The sequence below is a fragment of the Pan troglodytes genome, chromosome 5, assembly GCF_028858775.2.
Source record: "Pan troglodytes isolate AG18354 chromosome 5, NHGRI_mPanTro3-v2.0_pri, whole genome shotgun sequence".
Classification (NCBI taxonomy): Eukaryota; Metazoa; Chordata; class Mammalia; order Primates; family Hominidae; genus Pan; species Pan troglodytes.
In genome coordinates this window covers 103,154,709-103,175,924 of record NC_072403.2, presented here as the reverse complement: position 1 = coordinate 103,175,924, position 21,216 = coordinate 103,154,709, and the positions used below count along the sequence as shown (strand labels likewise).

The 21,216-nt window shown below is 37.1% G+C and overlaps 1 long non-coding RNA gene across 1 annotated transcript in view; it reads right to left on the bottom strand.

The window, feature by feature from the left end:
• LOC104006913 (uncharacterized) overlaps window positions 1-21,216 on the bottom strand; it is a 505,712-nt gene that overhangs the window by 393,248 nt on the left and 91,248 nt on the right. Inside the window, exon 2 of the long non-coding RNA XR_010158107.1 lies at window positions 20,144-20,192. This is a non-coding gene — a long non-coding RNA (uncharacterized LOC104006913). The remainder of the gene's footprint in view (window positions 1-20,143; window positions 20,193-21,216) is intronic.

The window sequence follows — 21,216 nt, the reverse complement described above, 5'->3', positions numbered from 1 at the left end:
ATAAATGAATTATGGTCTGGATTAGACAATTGACTTCTAAACTTGGCTGCTTATTAGAATTACCTAGAAAACTTCTTAAAAATAGATATATTGGCCTGGACTGTGGAGATTCTAAACATGTAGGTAGGGGCTGAGCTCTAAAATTTGTACTTTTAAAAGATTCTCAAGAATTTCTGAATCAGTGGATCTACTTGGGAACAGCTGGGCCCAGGTGCAACTCAAGAATCTTTTTTTCCCTGAGGCTCCATGTCTCTGAGTAAAGTCAGATCACCGTAGGCAGCACTGAGAGTAGTTGGTATAACCCATAATGCTTCAAAGACGTCCTGGGAGAATCAGCTGCCTCAGTCCATTCTCAGAGATCACAAAAGTATCTTCACTACAGATATTGGTATAACAATGTGGAAAAACCCAGGATTTTTGTCTAGCTGGTCCCTAAAGTAAGAGTCGAATGAGATCCAAAGTCAACCTCCTACGCATTCAGTAAAAAAGTAGATATGGCTACCTAAGATAATATTTCCATTATCAATTTCTATTGATTAATAAAGGAATAGCCCATGTTTGAATATGTCTTATACATTACAGAACAAAAGAAGTAAGAGTTTCATGTTCTCTTGTATTTTACTTTTTTTCTGCTTCTCAAGAAGAGGAAAAGCTAGATATAATAGAAAAGAAAAATTCTCAACTATTTCTACAATTTTCTTTGTGAAATGAAAGATGAATAAATACATTTTATTTATGTCTATTTATCTCTCTGAGCTTAAACTAATCCTGAAGGGTTTGAGCAAAGAGCCAGCAACGCTAATGTGCTGGACCAACAGGTGATTTTAATTTACTTGCTATAAAATGTTGAGAGGGACTGATGCTAACTCCATTCTCATTAATTCATCTACAGTCTCCTTTCCTGGAGTGAAAGTTGCAGATTACACAGATAGGATTCAGAATGAAAGGCTGAATGGAGCAGAATATAGAATGTCAGCTTTTTGTTGACACTATTGGGATGCTCTCCCATTGGATCCCAGACGTCAAAAATCCTTCAGTCTACAGAAATCATAAAATAATATTGTGAGAAAATTTATGTGGTTTCCAACATTTTCCCTGCTAAAGAAAGATAAAATTTATTAGCTCTTTCTTGAACATTTATAAATAGCTAAACTTTATTCTGAAATCTGCAAAGCTTAAAATATAAACTGCCTCATACTATGAAATAGGTGTCAACAACAATATGTTCCTATCAAGCTGCCCATGTCTACTAATCTTTGCTAGCAAAAATTTATTTCATAAACAATTATTTATTTCCTATTATATTCAGGATACTGTATTATTTACTACTGGGGACAAGAATGAATATACTATGCTTTCTGTCATGCTCAAGCACGCCAAAAGAGGTAATATCCTGAAGAAAACACAGAGAAAATTCCAACAGTTGGGAGTATTCTGTCTCCACTTTATCTCCTAGATGTGGTCTAATCTCTGTCCTCCTTTCTCTTGCTAAGGTGTCACATAAAAAGCAGTCTTAGGTGTATGTGCTACCCAAGTTGGGAGTAGAGAACCCATTCTAAGAGACAGGAGAATTGTAAGGTTTAAAGAAGCGTGCAGCTTTAGAGTTCATGAAGAAAAACCCCAGTGCTGCTAAATGTAAGATCATAGTTAGCCACACTACACCACTGGTAAAATACCATGCATTAAAAACCATGCTGAATGCTGTCCTAAGTCCTCAACTCAAGTGTCTATCTCAACAGAATATATCATTGTTATCTGCTTGCCCAAATTGAAGGAATATTCTTTAGTGACTATGAACAAGGACCAGTGTGTTAGAGAGACTGAGTTCAAGTCTTGCCGTTGCTTCTTACTAGTTACATGACACTGCTCAAGGGCTTACCCTCTCTGAGCTTTAGTCTCTCATTTCTAAAATGGAGATGATAATAACTACTCTAAAAATTGAGACCTAGATGAAATGATGACTCTAATATAACTGCAGAGACTCTGGTAATCAATTGGGTAATCAACCAATATACAGTGGCTAGTCTTCCTATTATGGGTGTTTTTACCATGTTTTCCATGTTTATGCCAACCTGTTCCTGCCAAGCACCAGAGTAAGTTCTCAGCTTCAACCAACTCTTTATTTCTAGCCTTGGCACAGGAGCATTGTTCTCCATCCTTGCCCTGGTGGCTATGATAATAACCTTTGCTGCAGAGATATTCTGATTTCAATACTAGTTGTGAATCCACATCTTTTGTGCAAACTCTGCTGCAGTGATAACCATCCCCAGACTGTCAGGGCTAATCAAAGAAGTCTGTATTGTCATAACAATTACAATGTAAAAGGAGATATAAGCATTAGAATCAGTAAAGAAAGAGTTGACAAGTCAGTTTGGGGTATATAAATAAGGCTTCTTGGAAGCAATGGCATTAAAACTTTCTTTCACATGGCTCAGTTAGAAGAACTGTATATCAGGACACAGGTAGTGATATTAGCAAAAGTGCTAAAGCATAAACATATGAAACATGCCATTAGAAGTAGGTGGTACTATCTGTTTTGTTCAGAAAGTCTTTTGAAAACACAGTCCTTAATCCTTTACCAGAAACCTTTGAGATTAGATATGTTTTGGAGTTTGGAATTTTTCAGATTTTAGAAAGGGAATTCAGTTCATATGCTATATATTAAAACACACCTTGTGGGATCTAGGCAGCACCTAGTAATCAAATAAGTGGTATTTCTATAGCAACATGAAGGTTATTCACACTAAGTGACAGACATAAAAACAAATAGTGTCATATCAGCTGATATCAGGTTTGGCCACCAAATGAGTTATGAAAGAACATTGAGTGTTCAGAACTTTTGAGATTTCTGAACTGTGGATAAATTATTTGGAGGCTTGCATAGGGAGATGCAGCATGAAAGATGAGTTAGGAGCGTATCATAAGAGGCCTGAACGCCTGGCTAGGGAGTCAGCTTTTTTGTTCAGAAGCTGATCGGGCATCCCAACAAATAACTTTGCACACTCACTTTTTCGTGATTTTAGTGTCTTTTTTGAAAACGTAATTGCTATTTCTACTATGTCTTATTACATAAACTTTTTCTCTTAGCTTTTTTCTAATGGGTTAATCTATCAATCAAGTCCCTCTTTTTCTTCTGTGACATGCAACATAACTACCCTAAACTGTAGCTTAACTATAACTCTTTGTATTATTATTTTTCAATTTACCTATAGTAAAATTGATTCCTTGTAGTATATATCAGTTTTATGTGTTTTAGCACATGTAGAGATTGGTATAACTACCATAATGAGGATACAAAACAGCTCCATCATACCCCGAAGTCTCCCTAGTGTTCTGACTGTATTTTAAACTAAGCGTCATTAGGAATCATGTGAGGGGTCCACATTGTTGTCACCTTGTATCCCTCAATGGTAGTTGTGGATTCCAGCTAGAATTGACAGGTGTTGCCCGGATGCATGTGATCACTGTTCCTTTAATGAAGTGAGGTCACTTCCTAAAGCTTGCTATCCACTAGGCCATGAGTTATTCAAAGGTTTACATGAATTAAAATTTTTTTGCATCAATCCCCATTGATTTTTTTGAAATACTAACGCAGTTTTGTTTAGGTGGAACTTCCCGTGTGATTCTTCTAGCTCCCTAGGTTTGTTTCTATGTAGCTTCCCCAACACACTTTCCTAACTATGTACGTTTTACCCTTGGATATAGCCTCTACATGGGAATAATTGATTTGGATTCAACCCATGCAATTAAAATAAGTAACACATTCTTTTAGAATGAGAGGATGTTTAATCTACACCTTAAGTTGTCAAGTAAGTAGGGTAAATGTTATCTGTATTAAAGATATGAAATGGATATCTGATTGCTCTGTGGGTCTGCAGGTTCAAGAGAAAAAGTCAAACATGGAAATAGTGAGCTGCTTGATGCTGTGCCTTAGCTGTTTAAGGTTTCAAATCACTTAGAAATAAAACAAAGGGCCTCATTTGTGCATTCCTAAATTTATTGTGCTCTAGTCTCACACGTTTCAGTTCCAAGACTGCTCTTTGCCAGTCTGGTTCATCTTTGCAGCTCTTTTCTCTCATCACATATAGTGCACATTTTAGGAAATGGGTTAAATATAAACTTTAGAAACAAAGGTGCCCAGCTCAACCTTGTGAAGTTTTGGGAAATACAAACAATTCAAACAAAAGTACAACTTAGAAGCTCCAGTCCAAAAAAAAAAAAAAGTGTGAGAATTTGGGAAGATTAATCGCTTTCCTCCTTCATATAAATAGGTTCAGGCTTCGAGTGCTCGCTTTTCTTTTCTGATGTAGTTAAAAATAAATCAAGGAAGAAAACATTCAGTGAATTTTTGAATTTCTGTGGGAGGGTTTGTGAAGGAGTTCTTTCATGGAAGGACAGCGGAAAGGCAGGCAGAGTTTGAATGAACTTTTATCTGGTAAGTTTTCAAGGTTTTATTTCCCCAAAGCAGGACAAAATGATACCAGAACTGTATGTTCTCTACCAGTAGAGTTCTTGTCATAGATTTTATTATAACAAAAAGAACACGTATTTTATAGGTTGTGAAATTATCCAGTTTCACCTCTACAAGGCAACTGGGAGAGGAGTTTACAGGTGGAAGGGATATCATAAATGAATACTGAACTGGAAACCACACAATTAATTCAATAATTGTTTTTTACGAAGTGCTTGCTGAAATGACTGCTAGATTAAATGAGCCCCAGTAGTGCGGTAGAGTTAGCAATGTCATCTCTAACAAGGGGAAGAATGTAAATCTTATAACAGTGTACAGATGTTTTTACTGAGTATCTCTAATCCAAAAGTTCCGACAAAATGAGGCCACCTTAGAATTGTGCAATGGCAGTCTCTGCATAGCAACAGCTCCCTACAAATAGTAAATCCTCATTAATCCCTTTGGAATTCATTGTAATGACACTAATCATGTCGAGCTCATTGGGTATTAATATAAATGTTGTATGTAACCCCATGGGAATCCAGAACAAAACTCTTCAAATATCCTGTATCCATTCTCCATAACAACAAAAATTGAGTTGCAGCCTAAGTTCCTGATTATGGTGAATAAATATTTCATTCATTTTAATAGCACAGATTGAATTCAATTCATTTATACCAATGTGGGTGAAACATATGAACAAGACATGATTGGCAATTCATCGTCTTTCAGTGGACTTAAGAAAACAAAATAATTCAACACTAATTCCAAGTCAAGCCCCTGGTTATTCTGTCCTCCCTTCTAAAGCACCAGAATAATACTTCCGGCAATACAATACACGGTAAGGGGTCTTTCAGAGGAGACTCTGGGAGCATAAAACAAGAAAGATGCATTGTTCCTTCAGTGATAAAACTTACCTTGAATCCTAGTCCTGCGAGTGACTGGGAATGGCCTCCCCCAGAGCTGCTATAAGCCTTGCCCAATGGTTGCCCACAGCTGAAATAATTGCCTTTCTTTTCTTTGGGCTGCCCTGAGATTTCTGAGCATAGTGGAGTAACTCAAGACAACTTGGGGGTAAAGTCTTTAAGAAATAGAGAAGATTCACAAAGAGAAATATGGAGAAAGAAAGCAACTTTCCTACATGCATGTCCAGGAGCAATACCTCAGAGAAGCTGTAATCTGCTGAAAATCTTTTGAGGTGGCTAGATTTTGAAAACCTCAATTATGTTATGGTCTCCAGTCATATTTGCATAGCTATTGCAGATAACAGCTATATCATCCCAGCCACCCTCTGTGGAAAAAATCTCAAATGCCCACTATGCTGCATTTAGGGATATTAACTTCTGGCAGTCAACCTTGCTAAAGAGAATTCTCTGAATTCCTTGATTTGACTTCAATAAATTTTGACTGGGCCGAGAGATCTATTCCACAGTAAGCATCTTGACCAATGCACCGCTTAAATTTACAGATTTATCCTATCTTAACACAAAAGTAGAGAAGTGTTATATAAGAGCCCTGACAGGAAAGTGGATACTGGAAGTCTGAGTCACAAAAGACAGGCCTAAAGCACTCTATTAGATTGATAAAATGAACTGAAATCTCTGGGTGGACACTTTTGCACTGCACCCACAATATTATTCTTGATTTGCTAGGAAGAAAGCAATTTATTCTGTCACTTTCTGGGGACTTAGAGCTAATTGGCCTTTCATAGTTATGTGATTCTGCAAATGAGCATAAAAGTGAGAGCTGACAAAAATTCAAACAGGAAATCTGAATCTGCCTATTTTCATAAGTATCTTATAATGGTTTGTAGAAAGGGACGAGATTTTGATTAGAATAGCAAATTTCTTCATGCAAAGGGAAGTGCTCCAAATTACCCATCACTGTAACAAACAGAAAAATTGCTCTTCATTCAGGCTCCTGGATGAAAGAAAACAAATGTTCTTTTCTGACTCCCACCGAAGCCAGTCCCCTCCAGACCATCCATGCAGCCAGTCAGCACTGTCATTGGTGGGCATTCCTCAGAGGGTATGACCTCTTCTAGCTCACCAGTTCTTTTTTGCTTTTCTACCCCAATCCACTAGAAAAGACATGCATAATACATCACATCTTAGAGAGCAACGAGACAGTGTGTCTACAAATGCAACAGCAGGAGAAAAGAAATACAAAGAAAAATAACTGAAACCTCCATACAACCTTAATAGAAAAGAAGCTGGAAAAGATTAAGTTCAACATACCAAAAAAAAAAAAAGTCTTTAAGGCCTGCAAGGAATGTTAAGGTATTTTCACAGTGTCTGGCACAGATGACAGAATGAACACCATGGAGGGAAATGGAAGAAAAGCAAACAAAAGACAACAGGAAGCACCATTTCTCATGCACAAAATATACAGGGTGAATTTGCTGAGGCAAACAGACTGCGGTCATTAACGAAATTGAACTGAGCCAGACTCAAGTTTGCCTTTCAGATTTTTTGGATTGAAGTAAATTTCACCTTCCCACGCCCCCCGCACCCCACCCCCTGCCCTTCCCTCTCCCCTCCGTTCTTTTCTTTTTCTCTCCCTTTCCTGACCCTCCTTTCTCCTCCTATTCCCTCCTCTCCCCTTTCCTCGCCACCTCTTCTATTCCCTCTTCTCCTCCCTTCCTCTCTCCACTCCTCCCCTCCTCTGTTCTCAATCTCTCTCTCTTTCTCTGACTAACCACCTGCTCTGTCCCTAGCTATCCACGTGGCAAAATTTACCTGAAAAGCTGTAGGTCAAGCAGGCCAATCTGGAATTTACACTATGTGGTCACACATTTTGTAGAACTTTACAACACTGGGTAAAAACTTACGTTTCAAAAAAGCAGCTCTCCTGACTGCCACTTCTTTTGCCATATTGAGGTACTAAATCTCCCTTTTTCCCTGAGCTTGAGCTTTCAAAGTTATTTTCCACTCTGATGATTACAGACAGCTCGACAGACAAAGAAAAAGGGGATTTTAAAATAGGCAGTCCCTACTAATATGTACTTTGCTCTTTTTGACCAGGAAAAAGAAGCCCGGGTGTCATTTTGCCATTTCTTAATCATCAATGTCAAAAAAAAAAAAAAAAAAAAGAAAGAAAGAAAGAAAGAAAACCACTTCTGGAAATTCAGACATAAAAATGCATTTATACTGAATAGATCAGCAAGAAAATAAGGTGCTAAATCTTGGTTACAAACAGTGCTCTGTTCCTACAGGAAAATGGGGGATTAAAACAAGAGAGTGATTATAATCACAAAATTTTGAATTTGTAGTAAGAATTAAAAATGAGAAATATGTTTAAAATAAGTTTCCTGTTACAGAATGTATATTCTGAGAATTGATTCACAGTCAGTAACTCAGTATCATCCCTTGCAGAACTTTCAGTCTCTGTCAGCTCTTCTGTGTTCCAAAAGATCTACTTCTCCATTGGTTTCCATTGTTATATTTTAAATTGTGGGTCTGCTACTTCTGTCTCTTTCTTTCTCCACTTTACATTGGGCTTGTCATAATTAAAGATCTAAAAATTCCCCAAAACAAAGTTAAAGTGTATTTTATATTATCTTATTTGAGGATATCACAGGGAAATGTTGACCTCAGGTGATTTGAAATGCCACTGGTATCCACTTCAGGGGCAAATAGAAAAATAAAATAGGTTACCATGGGTTCATATTTAGTGAACTACTTTCACTGTCATTCACCTTTTCTCAAAAGCATGTCATATACCTTTTAAGTGTGTTATTAAAAACATAATGTTCTTAAGCATAGTTTTAAAATATTAATAATTACTCTTTATTGAATGCCTACTTTATACTAGACTGTATGCTTCGTGCCTTACCAAAATAATATCTCTTATTTATAAGTTCTCTGAAGATTCTTTGTATCTATTGTCTTTTTACATGAAGAGAAAGTGAGGCTCACAACGATTGCATATTGGCTAAGGTTCCCCACCAGAACTGCTCCCCCAGCGAGGGGTGGCTGGCATCAAAAGCTCTCTAGGTCCTAAATTGACACTCTTTCTCTTTCCCCTATACAATGTCATCTTTCCACTGTTAGTTTCCTAGGAACCAATTAATCTTCAAAATAAAGGACAGTTAATGAATTTATTCCTTGTGAGATAATCGTAGAAGGTTTCAAATGACTATTCTGAGATATCCCATAAACAAGTCAGCAAGAACCAGGAGGCAATACAGATTCAATAACTGGTAAACAGGATCCTGGTCTAGAAACAATCATAAAAGATTTATTGATGACCTAAAGTATCTCCAGCATTGGCTTTAGTGATGTGAGGAGTATGAGGTGAGGTATCTGTCAATGAGGAGCTTAAACTCTATGAGGTAAAACTACTTTAACATGGGTATGAAGAGAGAGCATAGACTATAGTAATGCCTAAAATAGCTGGCCATGTCAGAAAATAAGAGGATTCATACATTTATGAATTAACATATCTGTAAGCATCCAAAAACATTTTTCTGATATTCATTGTTTGATGGCATTCTAAACTCTATTACACACTTCCCTGACTTCATAAACATAGCTTATTGTACAGAATTTTCCCTTTCCTCGATGACTCAGGATCATCACTCTGCATTTCAATCACCGTACTGTGGGGTGGCAGCATGGTTCCTCCAGGAGTTGTTGAGTCATGAAAAACCACCTTCCTGGACACTCAGTGGCCTCAGACATTAGACGTAACACTTTTCTACCCACACTGTATAGGGTTTTACATTCTTCCTCCTGTTCAGATGCCATCTCTTGCTGCTCTCATGGTGACTTTGCTAATTTTCTTTTTCTTTTTTTTCTTTCTTTTTTTTTTTTGAGGTGGAGTCTTTCTCTGTCAGCCAGGCTGGAGTGCAGTGCATGATCTCAGCTCGCTGCAACCTCCACTTCCCAGGTTCAAGCGATCCTCCTGCCTCAGCTTCCCGAGTAGGTGGGACTACAGGCAGCGCCACCATGCCTGGCTAATTTTTGTATTTTTACTAGATGAGTTTTCGCCATGTTGGTCAGACTGGTCTCAAACTCCTGACCTCAGGTGATCCACCCACCTCTGCCTCCCAAAGTGTTGGGATTACAAGTGTGAGCCACTGCGCCAGCCTTTGTTCATTCTTATCTGCTGTCCCCTGGATAAGCAAGGCCTTTCATGACTGCATCTCTGGCTTGCTTGTTTAGCTTCTAGTTCTGTGGGGTTTTTTTTTTTTCTACTATTAATGTCATTTTCTGCAATACTATTCCAGCAATTCACAAGTCCACATAGCTCCTAAACACAATATGCCATTTCATGCTTCTGTGGCTATGCATTGAATGTCTTTTCTTTTACTTTTCTACATAAAAAAAAAACAAATATCATTGTCAGTCTTCAAGCCTGGGAGAAATAAGAATCTCCAGAGAAGTCTCCCTGTAGGTACCATTTTCTAAATCCAAGATAGAAATCATCAGATGCATTTCTGGACAACCCCAGAACTGTGTATATAGTTATGACTTAACATATCATATTGTATAGAAGGTAATCGTTATGTTTATAAATTTGTTCTCCCTGCTAAAATGTAAGCCCTTTAAAGGTCTTATCCACTTTTGGATGCCCAGCACTTAACTCATGGTGTGGTATATAGTAGGTGTTCAATAAACTGCACACGTAATAAGTCCTGCCTTGATTTTTACACAACCATGAAACTTTTTTCTAACATCAAGCAACTCAACTAAGTGCTGTGAGATTTTCCTCACATCTCTGGATGAAGGACATGTTATTTACAATTAACTACATGCTACAGAAAACAAATACATTACAATAGGCTTTCAGTACAGGGAGAAATCTCATCAAGCAGAGTACCCAGAGAGGCTTCAGGGAAGAAGTGACACTTGAATTTGGCCCCTTCAGTTGATGTGCACAGATACCTGGGGCAGTCCTGGTGGCAAATGGGTTGTTTATGGAGCTTGTGTAAAGTAAATAACTGTTTCTCTCCATAAGGATACTATATTGCCTTGTTGGTCTATTAAAAATAAATAAAGTGTCTATCATAATGATATAGTTTCTCTGTCTTTAGCTGAGTCCCTTAGATTTACTGAAAGGTTGGCACAGGGCCACCAAACTCACCCAGAAGTGAGCCGAAGCAGAGGTATAAAGGAAATCAGCAGTGGGAGAAAAGAATGTTGAGGTCCTAAGCAAAAGCTGGGATCCTTGCCCCTGATGCCCATCGGGAAGCAGGGAAGGGTTCTAATTTCTTTCCAAGCAGCTCTCATGCCCCTGGTGGTAAGACTGAGATGCAGGGATATGACTCCTTTTTGGCTACATTACTCCTAAAAAGTGATTGACAGACAATGCAAGAAATACGAATCTGACTTTGGCCCTGACATCTTGCCAACCTCTCAACTGCTAACCAATGTATATCTTTTAGTAAACTGTATTTTTTTTTTAGAAGTGGAAAACTTCCATTTACTTTTCTCAGTAAATTTTCCTATGAACTCAAACTTCACAATATTACAAAATAAACCAGTGGCCATTTTCAATTGGTTTAAAAAATATAGGAGAAAGAAATATAAATATTTTGTTTTTCTTTATCTAACCTTGACTCCAGCCTTCTTCCTCAGTGCAATTTTCTGTTATACTATGCAGCATTTGAAGAAGTCTTTAACGACACAGAAGCCTCAAAAAAATTATATGAACTGAAAAGCAGTTCATCAAAAAGGACAGTCAAAAAGTCCACTGCAGTAGGTTATAAATGAATTCCCATCAGTAAAGGTGCAAACATAAAAACCACTTATGTAAAGCACTCACCAAAAGCAGGAGATCTTGGAAATGCATGTTACAATACGCAAAGCAATTTGTTTTGTGTATATATGCCAATGTGTCATACAAAATGAAACCACAAACCACATTTCTAAGTGATCCATTTCATAAAGTCATGCTATTTGGGATTTTAATGCCTCCTTCTTTTAATCTTTATATAAGATGATTTCCCCAGTATTAAATGCCAGGGCATCATCTAACATTTTGTTTACTTTATCCCATTTTAGTGATACATTAGCTCTGTGTAACTGACTTGCAGTCGCTTTCATTTGGAACAAACTGAAAAATGCTCTTCTTTTAAGCCTCCCTCCTTCAAATTCCTTTTCTACATTTCCTTCCGAGGCAGTGACTCTCCACGCCTTCTTGATCAAGACAGACAACCTAATGGCTGAGTGGGCTTTAATTTCTAAGCTTCTAGCATTCAAAATTGATTTGCATTGTCATATGGAATTATTTAGTATTCAGTATAAAATACTATTGCTTTCTCTCCTTTTTTCCTTCCCTTTTCTAGACAACCAACTGCTGGGAAATTATTGTCAAAGTCTTGAAATGATTTCCCAATGACTGCTTGTTAGTACAATACGATTTCTCACTCAGCTCTGGTATCTCTTCAGTCCTCTTCTGGGGATCAGCGAATCCTGTACATCTGCAGCACACACTGCACACAGGCAGTGTGGAGACACCCTCCACACACACAGCTCTCTCCTCCTCTCTGTAGTGGCACTTACGGGTGTCTCAGTGAGTGAACAGGCGATGAGGAGACAGATGTAAAAAGGCAAAAGTAAAAGAGGAAGGCTGTGAATTTAAAAAGAAAAAGGAAAATGATCTTTACGGATTTTGAGGACTTATTCATTGATAAACATTAACCACAAGCGTTAAGTTCAACCTCCTCTGAGCGCCTCCTCTATGCAAAACCGTATGTCTGACATTGGAGGCTGGAGGTGGCAAATGGCACCTTTGCCTCCAAGTTGCCCGCAGTGCAGTCAGTCAGAGGGATGGACAAGTGGGCAACCAATTCAAGGCAGGCAGGCTAAAATGAGTCCTATGGAGATACGGGCTATGCAGTGATTCATTCTGACTCAAGGTACGAAGATGGAGAGGAATGTTGGAGCTGGTCTCATTTCAACAGACAGAAGAGTTGAGGATAGGAAAGAGAAAGGTGGACAGATCATAGAGAGAAAGAAGGAAATGAACCATAGGTGAAAAGAGAAAAGGGAATAGAAAAAAAAAAAAAAAGTAACAGAATGGCAAGAAGCAGGGCCAGATTTAATTTCGAGAGAATTAACCTGGGAAATACTTGTAACTCAGGAGGCTGTGGATCTAAGGACTTTCTTTTAAGTGCCAAAGGCATAAACTAATCTATTTAATTAGAAAAATATGCTTGTATTGCACTCTGAGTAATTTCCCAGAGGAAAAACTTGTTTCTTTTACAGTTAAAGTTTTTGTTTAAAGCCTCTCTCCCCCAACTCCCCTTGCTCTACCACAGAACCCACAGCTTTTCAGCAGGTGCTCGCTCCTATGAAATTATTGTCAACTGGGATGTGAACATGACCCTTCCAAGAGCTCACGTTTGTTTTTTCGGTACTGAAATAGAAACACATTAACCTAGATATCCCTGAACCTTCCAGCAGGTACTTTATAATAATAAAGAAAAAAATTCAAAAGGCATTTCTTCATTGACTTGCCGAATCTTCACAATAGCAAATAACAAAGAGTAATATGATATATCTTACTATCTTACCAAGCAGTAAAAATATTTAAAATAAAGCAGAACATCCCTAGTTAATTCAACATCTTCTTTCAATGTGTTTGTGGTCCCAGAATGTTCTCTCTTATAGCAGTAAGGCAAGGTACTTAGTCTTTCTTGTACCTATATTAAAAGGAAAATAGATTCTGTGGCCTGCAAATTGAAACAAGATAAGCTGCTTTTTGCATGCCACACAGTAAGGGCTGCAAATAGAAATTTAAATACTTTATCACAATTTTGCCCCTGAGTAAGGAAATTCAAACATATTAATTGAACCAACACAACAATTAATTCAAATAAGATTAAAGTGCTCTAAATATGCTTCTTGCATGTTCAATGAAAAGATTAAAAGGATACATGCTCAATTCTAACCTATTTCTCTCTAGTCTTGTACTACTAGCTCTGCGTACATTTACATATATGGAACAGTCTCAGATAATAAATATGAAATTGGGGAAGATAAATTCAAAATGAAGATATTTATATGAGAATGAAACAAAGCAAGTGAAAGATGTAAAGGATGAGATAGAAAAGGAATTAAGAATACTGCTGAAACCTTGCAAATATTAACTCTTTGTAGTTGAGAAACATTTTAAAATCTTTGTAGTGGTACTATGTGCGATTAATAAAATTTTTCAAAGCTGGCTTAACTGGCATCCTTCTTTCTTTTAATCTAAAAACAGAAATGGGGAATTTGGAACATAGCGTACTTTTATCTAAAATCTGCTTTTAGGCTCAAGAAACTTTATTTCCTAGAGACACTGCATACACAGTCAAGCCCATAACATTATTAAATACTGCGACCAACAATTCATTTCAGGTAGGTTTCCTCACATAGAAGCGACCTGAATTTGAACCTGTGTTCTGGTGGCTAAAGGCAATGTATGCCATTATAAATAAAGGATGGAGTTTAAATCTCAAGGAAAGCTTTCTTAATATCTATTTTTGCACAGAATACTAAATACACTTCAGCATACTTTTATGAACACCTATGATTTATGGTTTCAGAAACATGTGTATGTAATTGTTCTGTTTTATAAGTTAGGTGAATGCATGTACCATAATTCTTTACACATTTTGTATACATATGTGTAAGTAACTTAAAAATTCAATGAATGTATTTCTAAAGGTTAACAAAGGTGTGATGAAAGCTTTATTTTTATTTGCCTTTACTATTATTTATTGCTTCATGCAAACCATAAAACCATCCTTATAACTAACAACTAGATCTGTTAAGATGATCTTACCTTAGGAATTATACAAACACAACTTGCAAATTATTTTTATATCAAATCAATTCTGGTTTGAAACAGTTTCCCCGATTACTAAAAGGCATGCTCACATAAAAGGATTGATAGCCCGCCAACGTGCTGCCCTGTGTTTTTTCCTGGAAAACTCAGAATAGGATCTGTCAGGTATATCCGCTAGCGTAACAAACATGTCACCCAGATTTGCATTGGGAATTAAAACATTCTGTAGCCTGACAAAAGCCTGTGTGTTTTTAGCAACCGTGACGAGAAGAAGGCATTGCAATACCCAGACATTGCAAGTTAAAGGTCTTTCATCAAACAGCTTGAAAAAGCACTACAATCCCATGATGGAGCCTCCCTGAGTGGCAAGCCACGTTACAAAGACCCTCAGGTGCATCCCCAACCCAGTTGACCAGGCAAGTCTTCTATATCTTGAAAACCTGACATTGTCTTTTATTCTTTTTTTATTTATTGATTTTTTTTATTCTTACATTTATACTTCAGTTACACTGGAACCATGAATGTGAGGAAATGCACATGTGGAAGGTGAGAAATGTTTTTGTTATTAAAGCTCAACTCACATATTATCTAGCATCAAATGCGAAACAATAATATTTATAAAATAATACTGTGGTCACTATGCAAGTAGTAAATAATATGAAGAAGCTTACAGGACAATGCTGTAAAACTTACCCCATTATTTTCATAAAAAGAATTGCATTGCTAATTTAAGTAAGGAGTAGGGCTGAGAATTTTCCCATTTATATAATACATCCTTCATAATCTGCCTTAAAAATTTTACTATTTTAGTGCATTTCTTAGTTTTAAATGAATACCCAGCAAATCTTTCTAACAATATTTTATACACATCAAAATGGATCTGCACATATTGTAATCATGGATATGTGATAACTAAAAGGAAATCTCCTCTGCGTAAAATAGAAGAATTACTGTAATTAACTCAGTTTTGTTTGAAATGGCACAGGTTTTGGTTGTTTTTCAGGTTATTAGTGAAAGACAGGAATCAATTTATTACAGGTTCATAAAGGCAGTCTTTTTGGAAATATTACCTATCTCTTAACTCTGTGTAATTTGGCCTTGTCATTAACTCCACAAGTCATTATAAGACTTTTCTGTAAGAAAAATGTGACCAAATAAAGTGCTCATCACAAATAGATAAAATGTAACTTATATTAATAAAAAACAGATTGTCCAGCAAATGTTCTAATAACTTTACATTTTAAAGCACAATTTACCTTATGGTTATTTATTAAAAGGGTTCCTTTTATAGAGCAAGTGTAACTGACATGCTAGATTACACTCTGATACGTGAAATACAGTTTCCACCTAAATATCTCTACTCTTAACATGATGAGGGGCAATGAACCATCACTAAGAAATATTAGTACTAGCATTATACATTTCTATAAAACAAAAAATGACACATATTATAAAATTGCACAGGCTACTACTCTTAAACCAGAATTTAACACTTTTTTGCCCACTTTTTTAATATAACACTATAATTTTCATTTATTCCTTAATAGTGCTTATTGATATGCTAAATATAAGTGCATTGTTAAAATTCAGAAGCCGAGCATATTTGCCTTCTATGCTAATGAGCAAAAATTGAAGGTATTCTCTGTGCCAGAAACTTACTTTCATGATTTTAATCTTTCCCTACAACCCTGGGGGTAGAAATTTACTGTCCCATTTTCAGATGAGTAAATGAGGCTACAGAAGTTAAGTAACACATCCAAAGTCACACAGCTAATAGTGATAAGTTCAACATTTGAACACAGACCTGACTGGTGCCAAATGTGATTGCTAATGCGTGTTAACAATTTTATAGCTAATTCTATTCATTACTGATTTTCCAAAACATAAGTAAATTGAAAAGTGGCTTTACAAATGAACATTCTTTGGTCTCCTATAGAAGTGTTTTCTTCTGCATCATCCTTACTTAATATACAAGAACTAAAAACGTTCTCACCATCACCAGAGCCCTGAGAGTACCCACTAAAGCATATAAGACTCAGTACAGTGGCCCTCCATATCTGTGGGTTCTGTATCCATGTATTCCACCAGTTATGAATCAAAAATATTCTGAAAAAAATTAAAATACAACAATAAAAATAATACAAATATTAAAATGCAGTAGAACAACTGTTTGCATAGCATTTACACTGTATTAGATATTATAGGTAATCTAGAGATGATTTAACCTATACCGAAGGATGTGCATAGGTTACATGCAAATACCACACTGTCTTCAACGTTGCAGATTTTGGTATCCTAGAGGGTACTGAAATCAGTCCCTAGGGATACCAAAGGAGGACTGTACTGCCCCCTCTGAAGGGTAGAGGAAGAGGACAAAACACCCCTGGGTTTCATCTTGCCACAGGAAGCTGTGTTTTATACTTAGCCTGCCCAGAGCGGGTACTTTTTTGCAGTCCACGCTAAGTCATCACTTTTATAAGCCATGGCCCCAAATGTCATCAATACTTTTTGATTATTTTCTATAACAGGATTTAGGAATTGCCAAACATTTTATTTTCTTTTTGATTTACAGTTTTCTTTTCTCTCAAGCAGAACAAATAAGATACAGGAGATGGGGAAGTCAGTTGCTGCTAGACCAGTGTTTGGAGAGATGTGATTCAGTTCAGTCAGTTTAATTCAACACTCATTTATTGGTGGGAGTTACCAAGTTGATGGGTCTTAGAAAGAGGAAGAGTTGGCCGGCTACAGTGGCTCACGCCTGTGATTCCAGCACTTTGGGAGGCCAAGGCGGGCAGATCCCGAGGTCAAGAGATCCAGACCATCCTGGCCAAAATGGTGAAACCCCGTCTCTACTAAAGATACAAAATTTAGCTGGGCGTGGTGGCACACACCTGTAATCCCAGCCACTGGGGAGGCTGAGGCAGGAGTAATCACTTGAACCCTGGAAGCGCAGTTTGCAGTGAGCCAAGATCATGCCACTGCACTCCAGTCTGGCGACACAGCAAGACTCCGCAAAAAAAAAGAAAAAAAAAAAAAGAGGAAGTGATTCAGGATCTTTAGAGAAAAAGACAGATGACGGGAAAGATGAATAGTGAATTGTCATTCTAGAGGAGAGAATAAACTGAGAGGTGTTAAGAGCTGCTATACCTAGTCTTGGGATATTGTTCTTCTTCTCTCAGGGAGATGTTCTGTGCAAGGGAGATGGGGAAGAGTTTCGTGCCAAGGGAAAAGCTAAAAGTTACATTTTTAATGACACACTTCTCTTGCCTTTCATTTTTTAATGCTTTTTTTGAATTACTGAAAATCTAGTGTTTAAAATATATATTCCGTATTTATTAATTCAAACAGAAAATTATTCTCAAAAATACGTTGACCTTTTTAAAATTTTACCTAAATCTTCTCACTTATAAATAGTAGATAGCTGTACCAGTTTAATATACTCTCATTCTGAATTTCATTTTCTCATTTCTCTGCGAACTAGGTCTAGTGACTTACCTTCTGGGAGTTTTGATATTTTCTTAAGATCTCTTATAAAGAAATTGTATCCGTAATAGGATTTCTGTAAGAATTAAGTGAGGCAGTGTAAATAAAACCCTTAGCACAGGGTCTGGCATTTGATAAGGTCTTAATAAGTTGTGACATCACTGTTTGGGTTTGTTGGTTGGTTTGTTTGCTCTCTCATCAAGCATAATATATCCAAAATGTCTGCAAGAAATCTGACCATATGATGTTTTAAATCAATGACTTAGCTTCATTTTCACTTTTCTTTCCTCAAGTGAACTTTCTCGTTATTGAAGGATTCTCCCCGGGGCCTGAAAACTTAAGAGAAGGAATAACTCCTCCTTTCTCAGGTCCAGTCCCAAGGCGCAAGACCACTTGCACCAGCAGCGTGTGTCAGCAAGACAGCAGAAGCAGGAAGAGAGCTGGCCCAAAGACAGGTACCCCCTGAAGACCCAGAGAGAGGCCATCAGGGTACCGCATAGCAGTTACATCAGACTGAGACATTTCCTGTTTACAGGAGACTATAAAACCCCTGCCCCATCCTCGTTTGGTGCTGATGCCATTTTAGGCCTCAGCCCGTCTGCACCCAGGCGCTCATTAAAACAGCGTGTTGCTCCACATCACATTGTGTTGTTTGTTGGCGCGCTCTCTGGGTTCAAACTGATACAAGAGCCTTGCAGTTATTTACATGAGTCTTGTTTTTTCATAAAAAATGTGACTGAAAGCGACCATCTAAAAGCCCTAAAGCTGATGAATAAAACCAAAAAAAGTACATCTTCCTAATGTTAGTACACAATCACCCTTGCTTCAAATTGATCTCTTTAGTTTCAAACTTTGTTTAAGAAATGTCAAAGGCTATCATGTCAGGCCAAAATTATATACTAAAATTATTATACATTTCATTTTTGAAAAAGCCCTACTGTGAAAGAAAAATCACTGGGATTTTTAGAAAACAATCACAACAAGTTTCTTTCTGCCTTCTTCCTTTCCCGGCGAAAATGAGAAAACAGTATCATTATATAAAGAAAAGAGACAGAATTCATAGATTGATGGGCTCTGAAGAACAAAAGATAGCTAACAGTTAAAGATAACTCAAATAGTGGGCTTTGATGTTCTTTTTCAGCTGTCCTATTAAATACTTTTTCTTTTTTCACATTCCAATTGTGCCAAATATGAAAAGCCCATATACAAAAGAAACAATAAAATGCTTGTTAATCTAATAACAGAATGCCAAGAACAGAAAACCTATCCCACCACAAAGTGTAATTGAGATTGCCTATACCACAGACAGTTTATGATCAGAAACCTTGAAGAAAAAAAAGCCATCAATAGAAATGATGCTTCCACTGTGAGCTCATGGTCACAGCAAGGCTAAAAGACCAGGGACAAAAAGCCCCATTAATTGTACTTCCCAGGGGTCACCAAACATCCCAGTTTGCCTGTGAGAGTCCCGACTTATGCCTTTTATCTGGTGTAATTATTATTAGAGTACCTTTAACTCCAAAAGCGTCCTAGTTTGGACAATAAATTATATAGTTGCCCTGGGTTTACCCCTACTCCCTTTCCCTTCCTTCTCTCTCCCTTCACAAAACTAAGAACAAGCTATTTTAACTCTTCAGGGCATGGGAGAAAGAAGAAAAAAGTTATGTTTTTTAAGCTCAGCTTTTCATTGGACCACCATTCATTTTCTTAAAGCAGAGCAGATTTCTAGTCTGAATTGTCTTTGACACGGTCCCATTTACCTGTGAAACATTTAGGGTAGAATTTCCCTCTACCTTTCCCCACCACCTTCTCTCCCTTACGAATTTCTGCCTAACTCTTTGGCATAATGTTCAGTCAGCTTATTGAATTCTACTTGAAATTTTCAAGAATTATACCGCAAATGAGGACTCCTTAATATAATTGCTGTTTCTTTAAAATAAAAAATCAGATGTTCAACTTAGGTTATACAGCCAAGAATAGCAGTTCATATCAGCTGCAAGAAAGGCTGAGCACCTTACAGCAAGAGCCCCTTAATCAAAAAGCAATCTTTTGGGATGAGTTAGTAGTACTTTGCCTCCGGCGCTAACCAGATCCCCTACTTTCATTGTATATTTCCACAGGAGTCTAATGATGAAATACATTAGATTTTCTCACAGGTGAAGTAGAAACACACTCAAAGCATTGCCTTTCTAGGGTCACATGGTGCTTCTAAAAACAAGGGGAGGAGGTCAGAAGCAGTAACAGCATCCAAACCAACAATGTATTCTACAAGTAAAAGCCTTGAAGAGGAAAGGGAGAAATATCGCTATCACAGGAATATTTATACGAAATTCGCTATGTGCAATATTGCAAAGAAAAGAAACACAAAACGATTTGGTTTGGTGACGAGCAGGACTAGGGGAGTAAATCTTCATTTCTAAATAAAAAGCTTACCATTTAGTCATGAGGATATCCTTGACCCTTATCCAGAAAAGCTTCACAGCTGCAAGGAAAAATAATAGAATTCATTTGAGGAAAAATGTTCTGGTATTGGGGAATAAAGATTTACACCTATCCAGTGGGCTTTATCTGCTCTAGATCTACAAAGACACAGCATTATATAGTGGGTAAAAATATAAGACGGTGTAAGTCTTCATTATTTGCCCACAGAGGACACAGATTGCATTTAATTGAATTATTTTATTTGTATTTTATTTATTTTCACGTATGCATACAAACTTACATACAATGGACATATCCATACATACACAAATAAGATGTTTGCTCTCTTTAACATATACATAAACATGAGTACCTTCACACACACCACTGTTTTATAAAACATGTGGCAGATGTAGCATCTTTCTTTCCCAATTCATGGTCTCCTGACCTCCCAACAGGGCAGGGCTCCAAGAACAAGACAGGTGGTAATAAAGATTTGCCGTGCCTTCGAGACAGCTTCTTTGACTTCCACTGAGCTCTGAAATTAGCCTCCAGTCAAACATGTAAAAGCAAATTATGAATCAGGGTAAAAAAGCTATATAAATATGCCATATTTGTTTTTTGTATTGTTTTGTTTGGTTGTTTTGTATTGTTTTTAACCTTCACTGATTCGGGCAAGGTAATTAAGTACTTTGACATGAAAGATCTCCTGCTGGGTGATAGGCTACATGGGGAAGGGAAATTAGACAAAAGGTATTGAGTAATAACCACAAATGACTTTATAGCCCATTCTGTTTGAATGTCAATAGAACTCACAAAGCAAGATTTGCAGAAGATAATCAGCAATGACTCCCCCAATTATAATCAGGAAATGAATACAATTAGCCATTTGTAAGCCAAGAGGTCTGCCACTATGATTTCGTATTCAGTGCTATATATATATATATATATATATATATATATATATATATATATATGATGGACAGTGACCTAAAAGCTCAAAATAATAACAGGCATTTATTATCTTTACAACATTTATCAGTATTGAATTAATTTGGCAGATTCTTAACGAATTTTCCAAAGTA